Source organism: Loxodonta africana, chromosome 22 (assembly GCF_030014295.1).
Source record: "Loxodonta africana isolate mLoxAfr1 chromosome 22, mLoxAfr1.hap2, whole genome shotgun sequence".
NCBI classification, from domain to species: Eukaryota; Metazoa; Chordata; class Mammalia; order Proboscidea; family Elephantidae; genus Loxodonta; species Loxodonta africana.
The window spans coordinates 36,253,729-36,277,143 of NC_087363.1; the positions used below are offsets into that span (position 1 = coordinate 36,253,729).

At 49.4% G+C, this 23,415-nt stretch overlaps 1 protein-coding gene across 6 annotated transcripts in view; it reads right to left on the bottom strand.

Annotated features, from left to right (window-relative positions):
• IQSEC1 (IQ motif and Sec7 domain ArfGEF 1) overlaps positions 1–23,415 on the bottom strand; it is a 154,448-nt gene that overhangs the window by 113,580 nt on the left and 17,453 nt on the right. The window contains exon 1 of one of the 6 annotated variants that reach the window (XM_064274812.1): positions 11,969–11,991. The exons of the other annotated variants lie outside the window; for them this stretch is intronic. The gene's annotated coding sequence lies outside the window, so the exon portion shown is untranslated. Of the gene's footprint in view, positions 1–11,968; positions 11,992–23,415 lie in introns of those variants that run through there. 6 annotated transcript variants of the gene reach the window in all.

A 23,415-nucleotide genomic window follows, 5' to 3' on the forward strand; every position in this document is an offset into this window, starting at 1 on the left:
TGTTGGTAAAATGAATTATTACCAGATCATTTGAATCCCCTTCCCAAAATTAATGCACCTTCATAAATAACGTGCTCACTTCTGAAGGGCCAGGCACGGAGTAAAGGTCTTTTCATATGTGAGTTCTGGGGTATTATCAAAAAACCAAAAACCAAACCCGCTGCCATCAAGTTGATTCTGACTCATAGCGACCCCATAGTACAGAGTAGAACTGCCCCATAGAGTTTCCAAGGAGCACCTGGTGGATTCCAACTGCCCACCTCTTGGTTAGCCCCTGTGGCACTTAACCACTATCCACCAGGGTTTCCAGGGGGATTATTAACAGATGAAAAATGGAGGATCTGAACAGAGGTGTCCTGGCTGGGGGTGGACAGCCAGGAAAAGCTGGAGCTGAGATGTGGACTCAGGTCTGCTCCAGGCCAGGACACTGAGGTCCCAATGAGGCCAGGTACACAGCCCAGTTCTGTCTGAAGATTTCACTGGGTTGGGTCCACTCTGGACCCTCACATGGACTGCGGAGGGTGTTTCCAGTTCCCTTACCCCTGGGGTTACCAGCCAGAGTCCCTGGAGGAAGATTCTAGAAAACACTGAGCACAGAAAGACCAAAGGGCAGTAGGGAAGAGACAGCACACACAGGTGCCTCTCCTTTTTCTGGTGAACATGTGCAAGGCTGGGTCCACTGTTAACATGCACAATCTCTGCGAGTGAACTTGTCAATGGCGCCCACTCCTGGTAGACACGCCCCCTCAGGCCCATGGCTTGGTAAGAAGCCAGGCCTCTGCCAACTAGTCTTCTGCAGTGTACGACCTGAACGTATGTACGCTGAGAGCACTTGGCCTCTGCCAACTAGTCTTCTGCAGTGTACGACCTGAACGTATGTACGCTGAGAGCTCTTGGGATTCTGCCCCACTGGGTAAACGTGGCCCTTGGTCCCTGCCACCCCCCTGAGGCTGACAGTGGGGACTGCTCTTCCATTGAGGGAGCAGCGAGTCCTTCTGGTGAGGCCTCAGAGTCATGCATGCAGGACATGTGACCACACGTGGAGTCACCTGCCACCTTCCTTTCTCAGACCCTGGGGACAGAAAAAGCCGTCCCCAGCTCTCTGTGAGATTTACTGAGACAGATAAACCCAACAAACCAAATCCACTGCTGCTGAGTTGCTTCTGACTCACAGCGACCCTGTAGGACAGAGTAGAACTGGCCCATAGGGTTTGCAAGGAGGAGCTGGTGGATTCGAACTGCTGACCTTTTGGTTAGCAGCCGAGCTCTTAACCCCTATGCAACCAGGGCTCCCAAAAGTCGCAAGGCCCAGAGAGAAAAGGTAAACCAGCCTTAACACTGACTTCAGCCGCCTCGAAGCACAGTACTGCCCACATCACCTAAGGAGCCCTGGTGGCACAGTGGTTAAGTGCTTGGCTGCTAACTGAAAGGCTGGAGGTTCGAACGCACCACTACTCCATGGCAGAAAGATGTGGAGCCTGCTTCTGTAAAGATTACGGCATTAGAAACTCTGTGGGGCAGTTCTACTTTGTCCTATTGGGTCACTTATGAGTCGGAATTGACTAGACTGCAATGAGGTTTTTTTTACCCACATCACCTGGGCTAAAGCCCAGGTGGATAGATGAGGTGTGGCTTGTTGGACCCTCAATGGGATAGACCCTCCGCCTTCTCGCAAGGCTGCCACATGCCCTGGGCTCCCACACTGAGTCAGGAGTCCACAGAAGCCCAGAGTTGGCTCAAGGTCACCCAGTGGCCAGCTGGCAGCTAGGCTGGGCCTAAGCCAGGTCCCTGGGCTCCGGGCTCCGTCCTCGATCCAGACCCAGATCTGCTGGGGAGGGGCGGCGGGAGAGCTGGTCTCTAACTTGGGCCCTCGCTGGGCACAGAGAGAGCGTTCTTTGCTGCTCAACAATTCCCCTGTTTGCCCCGTGCCAGGCTGCAGCCTCCCCCAAGTGCTGCTGACGAGGAAAATCTGGTGCCAGCATCTACAAATATGTGAGCCTTCTGGGGGGAGGTGGCCCTCAGGCTCCCCAGCCCAGAGTGGGCGGATTTAAAGGACCAAAGGGAGGTCACAAAGCAGGGGCAGAGCAAGTGGCCACGTGTTTTATTTATAATACTGGCGGGGGAGGAGACATGTAGATTTCATTGTATATTCATGCAAGGTCCCACCTCACCCTCAGAGCGACCTATGAGGCAGGTACTAGAGTCATCATCCACTAAATAAGGAAAGCTGAAACCAGACGCCCAAGCCATGCCCACGGACCCCAGCTGGCTGCAGACTGCAGGGAGGGTGTGAGTGGCTGAGCTGGGGCCAGAGGTTCGTGCTCTTACTCCTTGCCTGACCCTCCCCGCCAGTGGCCTAGCATTCTCAGAGAGCCCCAGGTCTAAGAACCCGTGGCCCAGATGGAATGTGTCTCATCAGACAACTGAGGGGCTCACATGGGGGTGGGGCTGGAAGGAGAGCCCACACTTTCTGGGGCCATGCGGGCAGGCCACCATGTGTTCACCATCCCAGCCCAGTCTCCAGGTGGACCTCAGCACTGAGTGGAGGAAGACCTGGCCTTTTACACGGCTTGGGGTTCTGATCTCAGCCCTGCTCTGGCTGTAGAGCTTTGCCCAAGCCACAACCCCTCCCTGAGCCTCAGTTTCCTCATCTGTTAAATAGATGAACGCTCCCTACCTTGCAGGGCAGATGTAAAGATCACCCAAGGTGAGGTGCCAGGTACCTAGTAGGTACTTAGCAGATAACACTCCCTTACCCTCTCCCTTGCCCTGATGAACCCAGGAGCTGGGAGGCTGTATCCTCAGCTGGGAAAAACACCAGGGTCTGGGGGCGGGTTGGAGGCTAGAAGTGATCACCCCACCCAGTGGGTAGGTCAAGTTCCTCAGGAGACGGGTGGGCAGGGTGCCTGTGCTTATTCGAGCTTGGATGAGCAAGCACAGGGGCCTGAGCCCTGGCCGGTCCCTGCTGCAGGCTATGGCCTCCCCAGAATATCCACCCGGAACAGACCCAGATAGAAAAAGCTTGGGAGCAACATTTTACTTTCCAGACAGCGGTGCCCATGGCTGGGCAGGGAGGACAGCACCAGGGACCACCTGCCCCTCCCTTACCTTAGTCCAGTGCCCTGGGTGCTGACTCCTGACGCAAACAGTGTAGCCTTGCCGGCCTGTCCAGGCCTCCTCTGTGGCTGGGGACCTGAAGCCAAGCCCCACCAACAACGCAGATGGGCTCTCAGCCCTGCCCCCCGCCTATGCCCCGTCCAGTGTGGGTCATAAACCCTGAGCCCCTGCTTAATCCGCAGGAGCCCAAGTCAGCGCCAGCCAGCCAGGCACGTGACAGGGCCACAGCCCCAGAGACCTGTTTGGCAGGAGCAGCAGCTGGTCAGGAGTGGGGGTGGGGAGGGCTATCTGTCCTGCCCTCCAGGGCTATCCTGGATTAGATCGCAGCACCTGCAATCCTAGGAGCCTGCCTGCAGGGGAAAGGCATGGATACCTGCCAGAGGGGGCAGTCCAGATGGGGGAAAGGACACACTTCTCACCAAAAGGTGCCAGGCCACCTGGGTAACCAGAGTGTGCGCAGCAGTTTGGGGGCGGGGGGCAGGGCGCTTTACTTCACACCACAGACAGAGCTGAACAGCGCCAGGTGGATTAAAGACCTAATGTGAAAGGTGACTATAGGAGAATCTTCACAGCTGCAAGGTAGAAAGGGAGAGAGAGTAGTTACAACATATATGATTGACAACGGATTAGAACCTGGAGCACCTAAGGAATCCTCCCACTAAGAAAGCAAAAAAGACAACCCAAGTTGGATGGAAGATTAGAAGAGCCACTTCACAAAGAGGAAATCCAAATGGCCAATAAACACACACAAATGCCCAATCTCATCAGTATTCAGGGAAATGCAAACCACAGTAACCATTACACACTGACCAGACGAGGTGCCTCAACCACTATTCAAATTAAAAAGACAGACAGCACCGTGTGTCAGAGAGGACATGGCACCACAGGGCCCCGCATCCTGCAGGTGATAGGGTCTGACCACAGGGATGTGTTGTTTTGTAAAGTCGAACAGGTAAACATTTCATGGCCCAGACATTCCACTTCAAGGTCTATGCCCTACCGAAGTTCACACTATGGGCAATGGCATACAGGCTCAAGATCAACAGCTTCAAACTGAAAACGACCTAGAAGTCCATCAACAGTAGAGTGAAAAATAAACTGTGACAAATGACAATGGAATACTATACAGCAGTGAAAAGGACAAAACCCAAAAGCCAAACCCACTGCCGTCGAGTTGATTCCAACTCATAGCGACCCTATAGGACAGAGTAGAACTGCCCCATAGAGTTTCCAAGGAGCGCCTGGTGGATTCGAACTGCCAAGCTACAGATATTTACGACATGAGTGAATCTCACAGCCATAACTGAGCAAAAGAAACCAGACACAAATCAACAGCTACAGCCTAAGTCTATTTATACACAGCTCAGGAATAAAAAAAAAAAATTACGTTGTAAAGCATTGTCCAGATAGGTGGTAAGACAGTAAGAAAAGACAAGGACATTATTATCACGAAAGTCAGGATGAAGATAACCTTTGAGGGGGTTGTGATTGGGGATGGGGACACAGAAGGCCTCCGGCAATGTCCAGTCTCTCGACCCTGTGGTTATTATGTGTGTAATTTTTCTTTAAACTGCACATGTGTATTTTTCACCTTTCTGCTTGAGAAGTTCCAGCTCACATTTAAAATAGAAAGGTATGTACAGTAGGGTGGGGACACACATGGACAGGAGTTATGACTGTGAAGCCACTGGGTGGGGTGGCCTCGACATGACAGCCATCCCAGCCACACAGGGCTGCTCTCTCATTTCACAGATAAGAACTGAGGATCAGAGACAGGAAAGAACTTGCCCAGGGTTGCACAGCAAGCTAGAAGCCAACAGGGCCAGAACTAGAATCCAGGTCTGGTGGAGCCCAAACCAGGGCATTCCTCTTCTGTTTCAAAATTACATTTAACACCAACCAGAACTGACTCCTTCTATTCAGCACTCAGCACTCTCTGCAAGTCTCTTCCTTATCTCTTACTCACTGTGAGTCTCCTGCTGCTGGAATGCAGGCTCCCTGAGGGCAGGGCTTTTTGTGTTGTTCCTGTGGAATCCCTAGCACCTGAAACAATACCTGGCACACAGTAGGCGCCCCATAAATATCTGTTGAATGAGTAAACAAATGGCGCTGACATTACTATTTGGGCTTTGAGGTCCTTGAAATACTTAGTGGATTCGGGGATACTCCCAAAGGAGAAAATGAAAAATAACTGCATGTCACTGACACACTTCCATGGAATTGTCTTATCATTACCTTAATGATAAGTACTATCATTGATTGGGATGGGACTATCACTACCCCCACTTTAAAGAGGAGAAAACTAAGGCTCAGGGAGACCTAGTGAGTTGTCTAAGGTCACAAAGCTAGGAAGTCGAGTGCTGGGATTCGAACCCAGGTCCAGCTGCCTCCAGAGCCTCCTATGCAGTTACACCCCTTTGATCACCAAGCCGGGAGGCACAGAACAGCCAGTGCTTGTGCCCTTGCCTTTGCAGCCTGGCCCCGAGTCAGTCCACAAATCCACTCCTGACCCCACCCGCTCCCCATCTTTTTTGTGTGTGTGTTCTAGTTATAGCTTCCAAGTGTTTTCCGGTCTTTTCCAAACTGCCAGCACCCTGTGAGGAAGCCTGGGTAGGGGTGAGTCCCTCCATGATGCAGAAGGGGAAGCTTTGGCTCAGGGAGGGGAAGGGACTTGTCCAGGGTGACAAGGTATCCAGCTCTCTGACCTCCAGGCCCCACAGGCACCACAGGGGAAGCACCCCAAGTTAGTGTGAAGCAGTGACCCCAGTCGCTGCTCTCACATTTGTCATAAGACACTAAATTTCCATCTAATATCAAAACCTCAGGCCCCTTGGTTAAGTCCAAAACCTGGTCCAAGTTCAGCGTCTTGATGTGCTGAATAATGAAATGTTCCTGTAATACCCCCAGGCAACTGGCTTTATTAAAACACCCTGTTTTAATATGAACCTATATTATCATCCTGATAGCTTTCTACCAAGTCCTCAGATAATTAAAAAACAAAACAGAACAAAAAAATCCATTGGTTCTGGGAGGCTTGGTGCTAAAATGGCCCTCTAGGGCATTTAAACTAACCAAGATACACAATCCTCTGTATTACCTTAGTTGCATAGCTCCAGTGATGGGGAACTCACTACCTTATAAGGCAACCTGTTTCTTGTTTGGATTCCATTCAGTTGAGCACAGCAACAGTCATACTAGCCTCTGGCTGGGCACTAGGGAGAAAGAGGCGCCTTAACCACTATTCTGCCCTCAGGGAGTCCACAGTCTTCTGGGAAGAGGAACAATTAAAACAGGATTGGACAGGACAGAGACTGGGATTAAGTTCCAAAGAGGGAGCAGGTAAGGCCCACTGTGTATACAGTGGTTACAGCTTCCCACTGCAAGCCTTCAAATCTTCCATCACACATGGCACACATGGACTTATGTGCATCAGCCTGGACTCTGCACCCCCGAGGCTTAGGCACCCTCAACACAGCAGTGCTTCCCTGAGGAGGTCTAGGCAGGCCAATTGTTGGGGCTTTAGGGCAACCGAGTAACTATGAAATGACTATCAACTGGGCAGGGGAGGGTACGGAATTTTAAATCTTCTATGCTGGCCTGTAGGGTTGACACCATTCTGTTTGAATGTAAGTTCCTAGAAACTTCATATATGTTAATGGTGGGCTCCTGTGATGAAGTCTGACATGAAGTAAATGTTTAAAAAATGTTCGCTGGGTTAAACCGCAATCTAGATGGACCTGAAAGCCACATATACACTGTTCTTGCAAGAGTTGCAGAAAACTCAGCTGTCTGTTTCCTGCCTTTCCAAACTTGGCACTTCCCATGGTAGCACCACTGAATAGTCCTGGGGTGGCATCCCGAAGACTGGTGTCTCACCAAGGGTCTAAGTCAGTCTCTACCTACACCAGTAGACACACACACTGCTCTCCTTTTCAGTGGTAATGGGATCCTCAAGGGGAAGAAGCAGAGACTCAGGGCAGCCTTCCAGAAGAGGTGACATTGATGAGTGCTATGCAGGATGGCATTTTCTTGGGGGGGTGGGGGGAGAGTGTGCATTCCTACAGGAGCCTGGACAGAGCATGGCTCGGTCCAGTGGGAAGGCAATGGGCACCAGAAAATGCTGCTTTCTGAAGCAGGTTTGAGTCACACTGTGTGGTGGTACTGAACGCCAGGTCTGAGCAATGGTGGTATGTGAAACCCCAGTCCCCCAGACTTTCACCCAGCCTCCTTCATGCCATAAACACCTCCTGACATGAAGGAGCAATTCCACTCCCTACCCCTTAATTATAAGGGATATAGGAGGGAAGTTGAAGCTGAAGAAAATTAAAACAAGTCCATGAGAATCAAAGTATGACCTTGAGTATACTCTTTCTGAAATTAGGGATCATCTCAAGAATAGCTTTGATGCATTGAACACTAATGACTGAACACCAGATAAGTTGTGGAATGACATCAAGGATCTCACACAAGAAAACAAAAGGTCATTAAAAAGACAGAAAAGAAAGAAAAGACCAAAATGAATGACAGAAGAGACTCTGAAATTTGCTCTTGAACGTATGGCAGCTAAAGCGGATGGAAGAAATGAAGAAGTAAAAGAGTTGAACCGAACATTTCAAAGGGTGGATGGAAAAGACAAAGTATTATAATGAAATATGCAAAGACCTGGAGTTAGAAAACCAAAAGGGAAGAACACAGCTCTGCATTTCTCAAGCTGAAAGAACTGAAGAAAAAATTCAAGCCTCGAGTTGCAATATTGAAGGATTCTATGGGCAAGATATTGAATGATGCAGGAAGCATTAAGGGAAGATGGAAGGAATACAGTCATTGTACCAAAAAGAATTGGTAGACATTTGACCATTTCAGAAGGTAGCATCTGATCAAGAACCAATGGTATGGAAGGAAGACGGCCAAGCAGCAACAAAGGCATTGGCGAAAAACAAGCCTCCAGGAATCAACAGAATACGAGTTGAGATGTTTCAACAAACTGATGCAGCACTGGAAGCACTCACTCATCTATGCCAAGAAATTTGGAAAACAGCTACCTGGGCAACTGACTGGAAGAGATCCATATCTGTGCCCACTCCAAAGAAAGGTGATCCAACAGAATGCGGAAATTATTGAACAATATCATTAATATCACATGCAGGTAAAGTTTTGCTGAAGATCATTCAAAATCAGTTGTAGTATTATATCAACAGAGAACTGCCAGAAATTCAACCCAGGTTCACAGGAGGATGTGCAACGAGGGATAGCATTGATGATGCCAGATGAATCTTGGCTGAAAGCAGAGAATATCAGTAAGATGTTTACCTGTGTTTTATGTACTATGCAAAGGCATTCAACAGTGTGGATTATAACAATTTATGGATAACATTGTGAAGCATTGGAATTCTAGAATACTTAATTGTGCTTATGTGGAACGTGTACATAGACCAAGAGGCAGTAGTTTGAACATAACAAGGGGATATATACCGCAAAAATCAGGAAAGGTGTGTATCAAGGTTGTATCTTTTCACCATACTTATTCAGTCTGCACACTGAGCAAATAATCTGAGAAACTGGACTATATGAAGAAGAACGCGGCATCAGGATTAGAGGAAGACTCATTAACGACCTCCAATACACTTGCTTAAAGTGAAGAGAACTTGAGGCACTTACTGGTGACGATCAAAGATTACACCCTTTAGTATGGATTACATCTCAACATAAAACAAAAATCCTCACAACTGGACAAATAAGCAACATCATGATAAACAGAAAAAATACTGAAGTTGTCAAGGATTTTATTTTACTTAGATCCACAGTCAAAGCCCACGGAAGAAGCAGTCAGGAAACCAGAAGACATATTGCATTGGGCAAATCTGTTGCAAAAGGCCTTTTTAAAGCGTTAAAAACCAAAAATGTCACTTTGAGGACTAAGGTGTGCCTGACCCAAGCAATAGTATTTTCAATTGCCTCATATGTATGCATACGCTGGACAATGAATAAGGAAGACCGAAGAAGAGTTGAAGCCTTTGAATTGTGGTGTTGGCGAAGAATACTGAATATACCATGGACTGCCAGAAGAACAAACAAATCTGTCTTGGATGAAGTACAGCCAGAATGCTCCTTAAAAGTAAGGATGGTGAGACTTCATCTCACTACTTTGGACATGTTATCAGGAGTAACCAGACCCTAGAGAAGGGCATCATGCTTAGCAAAGTAGAGGGTCAGCAAAAAAGAGGAAGACCCTCAATGAGATGGACTGACACAGTGGCCACAATGAACTCAAACACAGCAACAACTGTGAGGATGGCACAGAACCAGGCAGTGTTTTGTTCTGTTGTACGTAGGATCACTATGAGTCGGAATTGACTCAACAGCACCTAACCATAACAACAACAGGAGGGAAGTAGGGAGGAGTGGGAGTGTGATGAGACATCTGATCAACCCTCCCTCCTATCAGAGGCCAGCTTCACAGCCTCCCTGACCAGCATGTCTTCAGTTCCAAGGTGTGTACACCTAGTGATGAGGTGTTGTCTTCTTCTTGGCTGGGGATGCTTAGGTGCTTAGGTCACCCTTCTTTCCTCCCCGCACCTCAATAATTAGAACACTGGTGTGGAGCAAACTTGGGGACAGAGTGGGTCCCAGTTCTTCTGGCTTGGCCTCAGTACTGTCCTCTGGACAAAGGGGGAGGGGAGAGGTGGCAGCAGGGAGAAAGGTATGATCTAGAATGTTGTCTTGGGGCCAGCAGGCATGAGGTGGACAGAACAGGACAGGTCGGTCAGGGCAGTGGCCAGAAGGGCAGGCAGCCATGGGCTATGGCTGTGGGCCCTTTAAGCAACCCTGAGAGAGAGTGGTGACTCTGGTCATGAGACTCAAGATTACTTAATGTTTGCAAACTGTACAGGAGCCAGAGTGTCCAGAAAAGGAGGGCACAGGTACCCTCCCTTGTCCCTCCACTGCAGGGACATCTGTGGGGCGTACCGAGTCCCCTGACCTTTCCCGAGGCAGTGGCTCTCCAAAGATAGCTGGATTGCTAGAGAGCTGGGTACAAGGCTCCTCAGCCTTGAACATGCTGCATGACCTTGTGCATGTCCCTGCTTCTCTAAGGCCACGGTTTTCCCATCTCTACTATAGGGCATTAGTCCCTGGATGCTCCATCTAGCACTGATGGTCAGTAGCTGAGCTGTATGCATTGAGGCACCTTAAGCCACCTCTTAGCTTATCTTTTCTGCCTCTGGGGGGCTCTGGGGCTATTACTCTTCTCTCCCACCCAACTGCTGGGCTCTGATCACACAGATTCCAGAGCCTGGTCACCTTGCCACTCCAAGTGAGGAGCTGGGCATAATGCTGGGGGCAGGGGAGGGTGACCAGAGGGTCATCCCCATGTCACTCAATTGGCTGTCCAGTGGGGACTGACCACAGAGTGGGACCCCTGAACCAGTCCCCTCAAGGTGGCCAGTGCCCACCATCCACCCCCCAATTATAGGCAAGCCTGGAGGGAAATGTCCCTGCTGGTGGCAGGCAACGCTGTCTCTGTAAGCCTCACCTCCTGGACAGCATTATCATCTTTCTGCTCAGTTTGTTCCAGGAGCAAATCAGCTGCGACAGTTGAGAGCTTCGCAATAAAGCGGCAACTGCCTGGGGGAACCATGGGAAGGGAAGGGGTTTTCCCCAGGTTTGTTCCTGGCAATAGCCTCTGGTTCAGCTCTGCCACTGGGCCTTACCCCTCACGGTTCAGGGGAGTCGGTTCTGGGCAGGGCAGAGTTTTCGAGTCCCACTCAGGCCGGCACTGGGGATACGGTTTTCCCACGGCAACAGCCCCACCACCTCTCAGGGCCCTCATGCCTCTTGCCCTGCGTGTGGCTGGGTCTGGAGGCATGCAAGTCCAGAGGCCATGGCTGTTCTGGCACCCAAGTTCTGTCCCCGAAACCGACGCCCGGTCCCCTGGGGGTCTGACCGAGGGGAGCCTCTGAAGTCTTCTCCCTACCCGCGCCACCCCCCACCCCCACGCCAGACAGAACTAGCCTCTTGCCCACGAGTGGGGGGAGGGGCTGCCCAAGGACACATAGGGGGGTTAGGGGCAGGGCCGAACTCGGACCCAGCCCCTCCAGCCCAGCTCCTCAGCCCCTCCCCGGGCGCATCTCAAAGGCTTCCAGCGAATTCCTGAGATGCCTCAACCTCCTGGCTCGCGGGCTTGGGACCCAGGACCGAGCCGAGGGGGGGAGGGGAGGAAGACTGAGAGTTCGAGTGAGTCCCCCGGGCGGGGGCGCCCGACTTCGCACAGAGACCCTCGGGGCCTGGATTCACGCTCCCCGACTCGTGGGAGACAGCCTACTGCACTGACGCGGAAATGGAGCACCCTGCGCCCGCGTCCCCCCAGATCGTGCCTTCAGCGTTCGTTCGCAAGGTTTCCGGAGACGTCCGCATTGCCACGGAGGTTCGCTCTCAACATCCTCACCGCTCCAGTCCCAAAAATGGACTCCCCCAGAGCCCCGGCTCGGAAAAGATCTGCGCTGGCGCCCCGGGCCCTCCCGGCCGCCGGGGTAGTCCGGGCTCCCGGCCTGGAGAACCTGGCGGCCGCCAATACACAACCTCAAAACCCCGCGGTCGGTGTCCCCGCAACTGCGGCCTCGGACCTTCCTCCCGGGCCCCGCTCCACACAGCCTGCCGCGAACACCCCCTCCGCTCCGATTCCCGAGAGATGCCCGCGCGTCCGCGTAGCAGCGGCCCGGGGGCGGAGCTGCTGCCCCGAGGCCTCTAGAGTGGGGTGTATCCTGGGCACAGTCCCCCGCTGACCCCAGGCCCGGGCCCGGACCCCGCACTGCACCAGCCACCGCCGCGCGCCCCCGTCGGCCCGCCTTCCTACCTCGCGGATTCGCCTGCAGCCGCCGAGCCCGGCGCCGTCCCCGGCGGGCGCGGAGCGCGGGCACAGCCCCAGCGCGTCGGGGGCCGGCGGGCGCCGGGGGGCGGGGGGTGCCGGAGCCACAGCGCCCCGCGGGCGGCCTCAGCGCACAGTCCCTCCTGCCCGCCTGCCGCGCACGCACCGTAACCTTGGGGGGTGGCCTTTCCGCGCCAGGCCTCAGTTTCCCTTTTTGAAAGGTGTGTATGTTGCGGGGGGGGGGGGCGGTGCCGCCCCAAACGCCGACGTCACCCGAGCCCTGGCGAGCAGAGGGCACTCGGGTCCGTGGGGCCTGGAGTGGATGGGCCTGGGAGGGGGTACGTGCAGCCCAGGAGCGGAGCAGGGGGGGCCCTGTGGCTCCCCCGAATTTCCCTCAGACTCCCGAAGACCCTTAAGTAAACACGTAGTAAACGCTGCCCCTGGCAAAGTCCCGCTGGTCCTCCACGGGAAGGGGAAGCCGCCGCAGCCTAACCTTCCTCCACCCCACCCCCCAGTTCACAGATGAGAACGCCGAGGCTCAGAAAGGGGAGGTCACTGGCCATGAGTAACACAGCGAGTCGGGGCTGCCCGGCTGCGTCTCCTCCAGGACGCGCGCTCCTCTCAGCTGGGACGGGTCTGGGCCTGCCGGCAGGGCCCCTACATCCCGTAGCAAACGCTGACTCAGCACCGAATGAAGGCCGGGGGTGGGCCTCAGTGGCGCAGCAACTGTCATAGAGAATGGGGTCGGCACAATCTGAGATACCTCACGGTGAGGGCAATCAGAGGGCAGCCTGGAAGAAGCGGCGCAGACGGGGGAGGGGTCCTGCAGGAGAAGATGCAGTCAAAGAAAAAGCAAGGATGGCAATGAGCACTGTCCGGTGTGTATGGAGCGAGGAGGACGGGTTTGGGGGGCCTTGAACACCAGGCCAAATAAAAGTGACTTCGTTTAGTGGGCAGCAGGGAGCCCCCGACCTGGTTGGAGCAACAGCGTCAGTAGTCTGTGGTGTGTTTAGGGAGCGCCCCCTGGTGGTCAGAAACGGTCAGGCCGAAGGCCAGAGGAAAGCGGCTGCAGTGGTCCAGCGAGGACCGCGAGTGATGTAATGAATCAGGAGACTAGAGTCTTGGAGGCGGGATGGGCTGTGTGACCTTGGGCAAGGCACTTCCCCTCTCTGGGTTTCTGGGAGGGAGGGAAGGTGTCTGCGTTTCAGCTCTGACATCTCATCACCCTGAGCAACAGGGCGAGGTAGGAATGGGCAGTGGATGAGGGGTGAAAGGTGGGCACTTTATTCAGCATGTCATGAGGATTCTTTCATTTATTGGTGGTAGAAACTATCATCCCAATTTTACAGACAAGGGCACTGAAGCACAGAGAGGGTCAGTCACCTGCCCACACTCACACAGCTGCTATGGGACTGAGCTTGGATTTGAACACAGGTCTGTTGAGGTTGCAGAGTCTAAGTGGAGTGCCTGACCACTTCACTACCCAGTCTTGCAGCATATTTTGGGCACCTAGAGCGTTTCTGGAATCCACAAAGCACTGATGACAGACAGAGGGAGCGCACGGTAAGATTGTGCCCATGGCACTGTTCTGATGCTGACTGCAAACCAGTGTTCATCGCGGGTGAGCTTGCAGGGTAAGATGTGAGCACCCTCCTTACACCCTTCCCTATCGTTGCGGGCTTTATTTTTAAGAAGTATGGATTAATTTTATAACTTAAAAAGTATTTTTTAAAAGAACACTCAAAGGAAGAAAAGATGCTTGGAATTTTAATAATTAAAAATACTCTGCTAGAGAAGCCACAGCCTTGCATTATAGGGCAGTTCTACCCTGCAAACATGGGGTCGCCTTGAGTCGGGAGCTGACACAACACCACCTAACCACAACAACACACATATGTGTGTGCTGCAATTTCATAATTTTTCTTCCCCCAAAAGGATACACACAAACTTATTGAGGATTACCTTTTGGGGCAAAATAAATAAATAAATAGATAGATTTTTTTTTTTTTTTTATGGGGTGCTGTGGAGTGGGTACCATGAAGAACTTTTACTAGGAGTAAGTTACCTAACGGCTAGAAGGCAGGTGAGGGAAGTGAGAACAGCAGGGCCTCTGGAATCTGTTTGACCCAGGCACGTCTCACTACCTCCCTGAATCCCATTTGAGCCCATCTGTGAAATGGAACTGATGATAAAAACTCCTGGCTCACCTCCCCTCAAAGGCTGCTGTGTGGATCAACTGTGATGATGTGTTAAAAGGCTGTGTGAGTGCACCATATAAATATTTGCATTCCCAGGAAACATGAAAGAAAATATTGATAAATTGAACTAGAAAAATTAAGACTCCTAAACGGAATAAAAGTACCATAAACAAAGAAAAAAAGACAAATGGTAAACTGAAAAAAAAAATATTTGCAGCACATACGACAAGAGCTAATTGGGGAAAATGAGATGAAAGTTAATTTCCCTAATACATAAAGAGCCCTTTCAAATTGATAGGAAAAAGATGACTAACCCATTAGGGAAAAGAGCAAAGGATATGAACAAGCAGAACAAGGCAGTCAATCTCACTTCTAAATTAAATGCACATTAAAGAAACACAAAACACAACATGCTTGCGATTTTTTTTTTATCAGCTTGGCAAAAATTAAAACACTTGGTAATACTTTTGCTGTTGAAGGTGTGTGAAAATTAGTGCTCTCAGACGCTGGTGGGTAGGGGACAAAATGGTGCAGCCTTCTTGAAAGGCCATCTGGCAGAGCTACTTCAGCATGCTGATATAACACAAGGATCGTCAATGCAGAACCGAGTGTGAGAGCAAACAAACAAACAACCCCAATGCCCATCATAGCAGAGGGAGCAACTACCCTATGACACATTCTTATGCTGGGATTTTGTGCTAAGATGGAAAGATCTCCAAGACATATCTTTAGTGAAATATGCACTGGACAGAAAACTATCTTTTGGTGTAAATTTTAAAAAGGTTATACCTATGCTGGATGACAGAAATGGTTAAGTGCTTGACTACTAGCCAAAAGGTTGGCGGTTCCCATCACCCAGAGGGCCTTGGAAGACAGGCCTGGTGATCTGTTTCCGAAAGGTCACAGCCTTGAAAACCCTATGGAGCAGTTCTACTCTGCACACATGGGGTCACCTTGAGTTGGAAAGGATTCAGCAACTAACAACAACAACAACAGTTTTAGGAGTCTGGGTGGCTCATGGAGCTTGCTATCGGCTGCTAACCAAAAGGCTGGCAGTTTGAATCCACTCAGTGTCTCCGTGAGAGAAAGGCCTGGTGATCTGCTTCCGTAAAGATTAAAGCCAAGGAAATGCCATGGAGCAGTTCTACTCTGCATATTCAGGGTCGCCTTGAGTCAGGAGCCAGCACAACAGCAGCCAACCACAACATACATAACGCGTGTGCTGCAATTTCATAATTTTTTTTCCCAAAAGGATACACACAAAACAAACTTATTGATGGTTATCTTTTGGGATAACTGGAGTGGGTACATGAAGAGTTTTACTTTTCATTTTTCTGTATTAGTTGATTTTTAAAAAGTCAACAGAGGCTATCTGGGCGACAGGATTGTGGGATGATGAAAAATTCTTCTTTACATGTCTTTGTATTAAAAAATTAAGTAAATGCTTTTAAAGTGGATAAAATTATTAATGTATCCTTATGGGCCTAAACCCTATCTCCAAGGGACTTGTTACACAGATTATAATTGTCATATATCTGTAAGATGGAAGATTATGCAGCTATCAGAAAGAAGGTGGCATCTCTACATGACTGATAAGGAATAATCTTCAAGATATTTTGCTAAGTGAAAAAAGCCAAGTGCAGGCCAAGTGCAGTCCAGGGTGTGGAGTGTGTTACTTTTATATATATAAAAGATGGAGTAGAGAAGATATGCTGGTTTGCACAGAGACTATCTCTGAGGAGGATGCCAAGGAGGCAGGGGTGCCAGGGACGGATTACTCAACATCCAGGTATGCACGGGCTTACTCATGCTTACTTACTAATCTGTAGTGCACAATTTCACCTGTTTTTCACCACGTCTTTGAATGGGCATGGGGACTTGGAGGATAGGGTGGGAAGGAGATTGTCTTTTCATGGAAATGTACTGCTTCCTTTTTTTTTTTTTGCACCATGTATTACTGTTTTTTAAAAATTATATTAAAAAAACAGTTGTTTCCGAAATTGGATGGAGAGTGGGGAGCCTGGTTCCTAGAGCCTGCTCTGACGCTAGCTTGAGATAACTCCCTGTGTGACCTTGGGGGAGGATCTTCTCCCTTCTGAGTTCAAGACCCCCTCTATCAAGTGCCCGGGAAGCATAAGATGAGATGGCTCTGACGCTATACCAGTCCAAGAACCTCCTCACTGGAAGAGCCAGTCAAATATGGCTGCTGGGGAGGTTGGGGGGTCTCATCTTTGGGTTTGTGGGGGCAGAGACCAAGGGTCAGCTGCTTTGGAGATGGTGGCCTGGATGACTTCTAAGATCTTCCCAGCTCATCAATGTGCTGCTCCTTTTTCCTTCTCTCACCCTCAGTGCCCTGCCCGGAAACTCTTGGTTCATATTTCCTCTCCAGGTCACCCCTGGCAACAGTGCTGTCTTTCTGGGTTGGAGGTCAGTCCTGCAGAGCAAGGATAGATGACACAGCACTGGGCACCATGTGGGGCTGAGACACCACTGGGAGCAGGGCCCCATGTTGGGAAACAAAACCAGTCACCCCACCCAGAGGTCAGCTGCTGGCCTCAGTTCCATCCTGCTACCCTCTCCAGATCTGCCAGCAGAGCAGGAAGTGGAGTTGGCAGCTCTCCATCCCACAGCCTCCCCAGCTCACCCTTTCCTCAGTCATCACCCAGAACCTTCTCTCCGCTACCCACCAAACCAAGTAGACACTCCTTAGCTATTCAAGGTTCTGTACTTTCTGGCCTTAATTTGCCCTTCTAGGCCCTCCCTTTGTCCACTTGCCTAATTCAAAGCAATTTTCTGATACACAGATTGAATCACATCCCTCTCCTGCTCAAAGCCCTTCTATGGTGCTCTATAACCTACAGGACAAAGTCCAAGTTCCTCAGCCCAGTAATTAAAAAGTGGCTTCTGCCTCCTTGCTTAGCTCCCATCTTGAGCTGCTTTGCCAAAGTCAAGCTATACTGAATGCCCTCTGAGCACACTGTGCTTTTTCACACCACTGTGCATTTGCATATACTGTTCTCTTGGTTTCTTCAATAAAGAGTTCTTACAAATCAGTAAGAACCATAACCAACTCAAAAGAAAAGCTCCCAATTAACTAGGTAGTTCAGAGAAAAAGAAATACAAATGCCCTGTAAACGTACAGCTCACTTATAAAGAAACATAAGTCATAATAATGAGATACCATTTTCACTTTTCAAATTGCGAAAATTCCTAGAACGTTCATGCCTCTTTGTCTATTAGCTGAAATCTAAACCATCCTTTAGATTCAGCTCCAAAAATATCAACTCTTCTGGACACCTTCTCTGCTCCCACAGTTGCCTGTACATCCTGAGACAGTGCTTAAAACAGGCACGTAGTAGAAGTCCGATAAATATTAGCTCTCAATAATAAAAATAACAACTGCCACACTGTTCTGTAATCATCAGCTAATGGATCTTTTCACCTGCCAGGGAGGTCCCCAAGGGCAGGGATCAAGTCTGACTCATCTCTGCTTTTCCGGCATTAGCACAAGGCCTGGCATAGAGCTGTGCCCAGTAAATGGGTCATCAATGGGACGGCTGAGGTGCAGAGTGAAGGCTGAAGCCAGAAGCAAGCCCTCAGGGCTGCTCTGCTGGGGAAGAATGCTATGGAGGGGAGAGCCCAGATGGAGGGCCAGATCATGGACCCAGCCCCAAGCTTGTAATAAGCTCAACCTCTACTAACTGGTACCCACACTGTGTTGGGCAGGCACTATGCTGGGCACGTTATTCACTATCTCCATTCCTCACAACTCTTTGAGACACGTGGTGTTCCTTGCATTTTAGAGGTAAGAAAACAGCAGCTCAGGGAGGGTGAGTGGCTTTCCTAGGTGGTCTCTTATTGCTCCACACAGTCTCTGTGCTGGCTTGTGGCCACTCGCAGATGCATGACTTTGGACATACCACTTTATCTGAGCCTCTGCTTTCACATCTGAGCAATGGCTGTATATTAAGGGTTTCTCAAACTTAAGAACTTGTGGGCCCCCAAGAATAGAACTTGTAAAGTTCATCAAGCCCCACTTCAAGATACTCTGCACCCGGAGTTAACTGCTACTATGCTAGAAAGTCCTTTGACACCCACATGGTCATAATGTGTAGTAGAGAAGGCAGCTACAGCAATGAGTAGAACTCACATTTTAGGGAGTCATTCTGATGACCTGGAACATGCTTCTATTAATTTGGGGGAGGATTATCATCTTCATGAAAATAACGTTTAAACAAATGATTGTATCATAGTTGATTTTTGACAAAGGTGCTAAGAAAATTCAATGGGAAAGAATAGTCTTTTCAACAAATAGTGCTGGGACAATTGGCTATCCACGTGCAGAAGGATGCCTTACCTCCCACCATACACAAAAATTAACTCAAAATAGATCAAATAATCAATGTAAGAGCAAAAACTATAAAACTCTAAGAAAACATAGGAGTAAGTCTTTGTGACCTTCGGTCAGGCAATGATTTCCTAGATACAATACCAAAAAGCACATGCAATGGAAGAAAAAACTGATAAACTAGACTTCATCCAAATTGAAAACTTTTGCAAAAGACATCATCCAGAAAGTGAAAAGAGAAGTTCATGGACTGCGAGAACACCATGTTACTGTATGACCGAGCAATTCCACTCCTAGGTGTCTACTCAAGTGAAATGAAAACTTACGTCCACACAAAGTCGTGTACGTGAATGTTCATAGCAGAATTACTCATAATTGCCCCAAAGTAGAAACGACCCAAATGCCCATCATTGGGGCAATGACTCTAATGTCATTCAACTGGGGATGGATAAATAAAATGTGGTATATCCATACAATTTCCATTTATTTCATCTGCAATAAAAAGGAACTATACCGATACATGCTACAACATGGAAGAACCTCAAAAACATCATGCTAAGTGAAAGAAGCCAGACACAAAAGACCACATGCTATATGATTCAAATGATAGGAAATGCTCAGAAAGGCAAATCTATGAAGACAGAAAGTAGATTTGCAATGGCTGGGGGTAGGATGGGGGAGTAGAAATCAGGGGGTAACAGAACTGAGTGAAAATAAAACTGAAGATGGTTGCACAACTCTGTAAATATACTAATGATCATTCAATTGTACACTAAAAGCAGTAAATTTTATAGCATGCAGATTATGCCCTTAATAAAACTTAGAAAAGTGCATTATGCAAGGTCCTGGACTGGGGCTAAAACTTGACATAAACATCATTATTGGGACAATTGACAAAATTTGAATATAAATTGTATATTAGATCCTAGTATCATGCCAAAGTTAAATTTCCTGACTCTGGCTACTGGACTTCCATTACGTAAGAGCATGGAGCCCTGGTGGCGCAGTGGTTAAAGCATTTGGCTGCTAACCAAAAAAGGTCAGGATTTGAATCCATCAGCCGCTTCGCAGGAGAAAGATGTTGCAGTCTGCATCCATAAAGATTTACAGTCTTGGCAACCCCATGGGGCAGTTCTACTCTGTCCTGCAGGGTTGCTATGAGTCAACTCAACCGCAGTGGGTTATGTAAGAGAATGTCCTTATTCTTAGGAAATACATGCTGAAGTATTTAGGCATAAAAGTCATCATGTTTGCAACTCTCACATAGTTTTGAAGGAGAAAAAAGTATGTGTGACAAGGAAAATATTAGCCTAGGAGATAAAATGGGCCACATACACCAGAGACTCCATCAGCCTGAGACCAGAAGAACTACATAGTGCCTGGCTACCACCAATGAGCGCCCTGACAGGGAACACAACAGACAGTTCCTGATGGAGGGGGAGAAAAGTGGGGTGCAGAACTCAAATTCAAGTAAAAAGACCAAACTTGATGGTCTGACTGAGACTGGAGGAACCCCAGAAGACATGGCCCCCGGACTCTCTGTTAACCCAGATCTAAAACCATTCCTGAAACCAACTCTTCAGACAAAGATTAGACTGGATTATAAAACATAAAATGATACTTGTGAAGAGTGTACTTCTTAGTTCATTTAGACACATGAGACTAAACGGGCAGTTCCTGTCCAGAGGCAAGATTAGAAGGCAGAAAGGGATAGGAGCTGGTTGAATGGACACAGGAAATCTGGGGTGGAAAGGGGGAGTGTGTGTCTCATTATACGGATAGCAACTAGGCTCACATAACAATGTGTGTATTAATTTTTGTATGAGAAACTAACTTGAGCTGTAAACTTTCACCTAAAGCACAACATAAAAAAAAAAGAAGGAAAGAAAAAGTGTGTGTGAGAGAGCAAAATTGGCAAAATATTACCAATGGTTAATCTGGGTGAAGGCTGTATGGGAGAATTTTTTTGTACTACTCTTGCAACCCCTCCGTTAAGTGTGAAATTATTTCAAAATAAAGTGTTAAAGAATCCACACACGAAAGATTATTGTATGGAAACTGAAGACCCCTGAGAATAAATCTGTGGACCCCAAAAGGAGAAAAAAAAACCCGATCTAGTTGTGAATGAAGCTCACCCGTGGGGGTACCCTTGCTGATCACATGTCTGTGAGACCCCTAAGAGAAGACATAGCCAGAAGACAGAGGTGGGGCATCACATGCCCGTGTGCCCCTGACACAGCATTTGGTCATTCATTCACCCAACAAGCATTTACTAAGTGCTTTTTTTTTTTTTTTTTACTATGTGCAAGTCACTGTTCCTGGTACTGAGGACTCAGCAGTGAGCCAAAAAAAAAAAAAAAAACCCACTACCATGGAGCTGACTCCGAATCATGGGGACCCCAGGTGTGCAGAGTAGAACCGTGCTCCATAGTTTTCAGTGGCTGATTTTAGGAAGTGGCTTATCAGGTCCTTCTTCCAAGGCACCCCTGGGTGGACTCAAACCTCCCACCTTAGCAGCTGAATGTGTTAACCATTTGCAACACCCAGGGACTCCCAGGAGTGAACCAAAGAAACACAAATCCCTGCCCTAGTGGTGGTGGTGTTCACTAGGGGTAGGATCCTGTAGGAGGGGACAAGGAATGTGGAAACCTCTCAGCTGGGCCCAGGCCCCAGCCTCCCACTTGACCTGGAAGGCGGAGATTTGCATCTGAATCAACTGGTCCCCCAGAGCATACCAAAACAAAACTCTTCGCCTTAGAGCCCATTCAGAATCATAGCGACCCTATAGGACAGAGTAGAACTGCCCCTTAGAGTTTCCAAGGAGCACCTGGTGGATTCAAACTGCTGACCCAGAGCATAAAAAAGACCCAGGGTATAAGGTAGTCAAATTCTGTCCCAAGCAGCAAAGAGGACCACAGCGTTTGACCCCCATGCACGGAGGCCTCGAGTCCCCGAGCAGGGAGAAGGCATATACCCTGAGTCAATTCAGATAGAACTCAGAACGGAATCAGCAAGGGGGGGCAGGGCAGGGCAGGGAGACTGTCAGTGTGAGGGATGCAGGGGTCAGGGTAGGATACCAATGGGGACCTGACTGCCTCCCACCAAAACCCAGCCTGGACTAGCTAGCCTAGCTCTACCCCCACCGCTGAGCCCTCTAGCCCTGGGGCTGGCTACTCTGAGGCTCTAACTCTCTGAGGCTTTGGGGATTCCCAAGCTGGGAGTCCCTGGATTATTTTAGGGAATTTTGCATCCCATATGCACAACCAACACTGCTGGTAGACCGAATAAATACTAGGTTTCACACATTAACATCTTTCAAATCAAAATAGATGCTCAGTGGCTGTAATCCTGTGGTTTTTCTCTTGTGTGCGTGGGGGTGAGTATCTCCCAATTTCTGAGGATGAAAAGGCATTCTCCCCTCACTGGAAGCAGTCTGGGAGGGACACAAAGGATCAGAGAGGAAGAGGCTGACTCCAGAAGAGGAGGAGGCGGCGGATGCTGGGACAAGGGCTGGGGGCTCCCTCTCTAGTGCTCCCACCTCAACACGTCTCAGGAGCAACTCCTTAAGAGATGAGGGAGCCTGGGGGTCCTGGCTGGCCAAGGGCCCAGCATGAGAGGGGCCTGGCAGAGGTTGGCCTGTCACAAAGGGCACTGGGGGATACCTGTCTGCCTGCCCCCCAGCAGACTGAGAGCCCCTCGAGGGCAGTGACTAGACGAGGTCAAGTCACTTCTGAATCTCAAGCACACAGTGCAGGGCCTAGGTGAGGATTCAGGTGGGCAGCTGGACAGGAGATGCTGAGTAGGAGGCATGCTCAGAGGGGGGCTCAGGCCAGGTGAGGGGCTGACTCCTGGCTCTGCCACTTCTCAGTGGGGTGGCCCCTGCTCACTTGATATGTGTCTAGTGTGAAGGCGGAACTGAATTTTAATTTTTTTTAATTAAAATGTAAATGTACATAGCCACCTATGGCTAGCGGCTGCTTTACTGGACAGCACAGCTCTAGAGCTTCATCATAACACAGAGTGGAGATGACTCTGAAGGTGAGCAGACAGTTCAGAGCCCCATTCCCAGCTGAGATTTGAGGGTCTCTCCTCATGATAAAAGGTTGGAGTGCCTGGACAAGTCTCGGCTCCCTCATTTGGTCTGGCTCCGAAACTCATACGCTGAGTGGGCGTGGAGTTCTGGGGAAGGGTGGTATTCACAAACAGGTACTCTGTAATTTCTGACCAATATCAGGGATCTTCAAGGGTAATTGTCCCAGAGAAATCTGGGGCTTTGTAGACACTGACTTAAGGTCCCTGGGTGGTGCAAGTGGTTTGTGCTCAGCTATTAACCTAAAGGTTGGTGGTTCAAACCCACCCAGCAGCACTGCAGAAGGAAGGCCTGACAATCTGCTTCCATAAGGATCACAGCCAAGAAAACCCTATGGAATAGTTTTACTCTGTGACACATGAGGTCGTCATAAGCCAGAACGGACTCCATGGCAATGGGTTTGGCGTTTGGCTTTTAGACACTGGCTTTAGTACTTCCCTCACCCCAGCCTCTGTGAGAGTCCAACAAAACCCTAATGGTACATACCCTATGATTGAAAATATGGCCCAAAGTTTCCGCCCCTCTGCAATGGAACTTGTCTGCTCCTCTATCCAAAAGTGGAGTCTATTCTGCCACTTTGGCCATGTGACTTGCTTTGGCCAATAGAATGTGGTGGGAGTGACGGTTTTCCAGTTCCAGGGCTGGGCCTCAAGAGATCTTGTAGCTTCCACTTTCACCTTCTTGGAATGCTGCCCTGAAACCTCCACGTGAGGAAGTTGGCCTAGCTGACTGGAGGGGCCACATGGAGAACTGAGGCACTCTAGCTGAAAGCCAGCACCAACTGGCAGACATGTGAGTG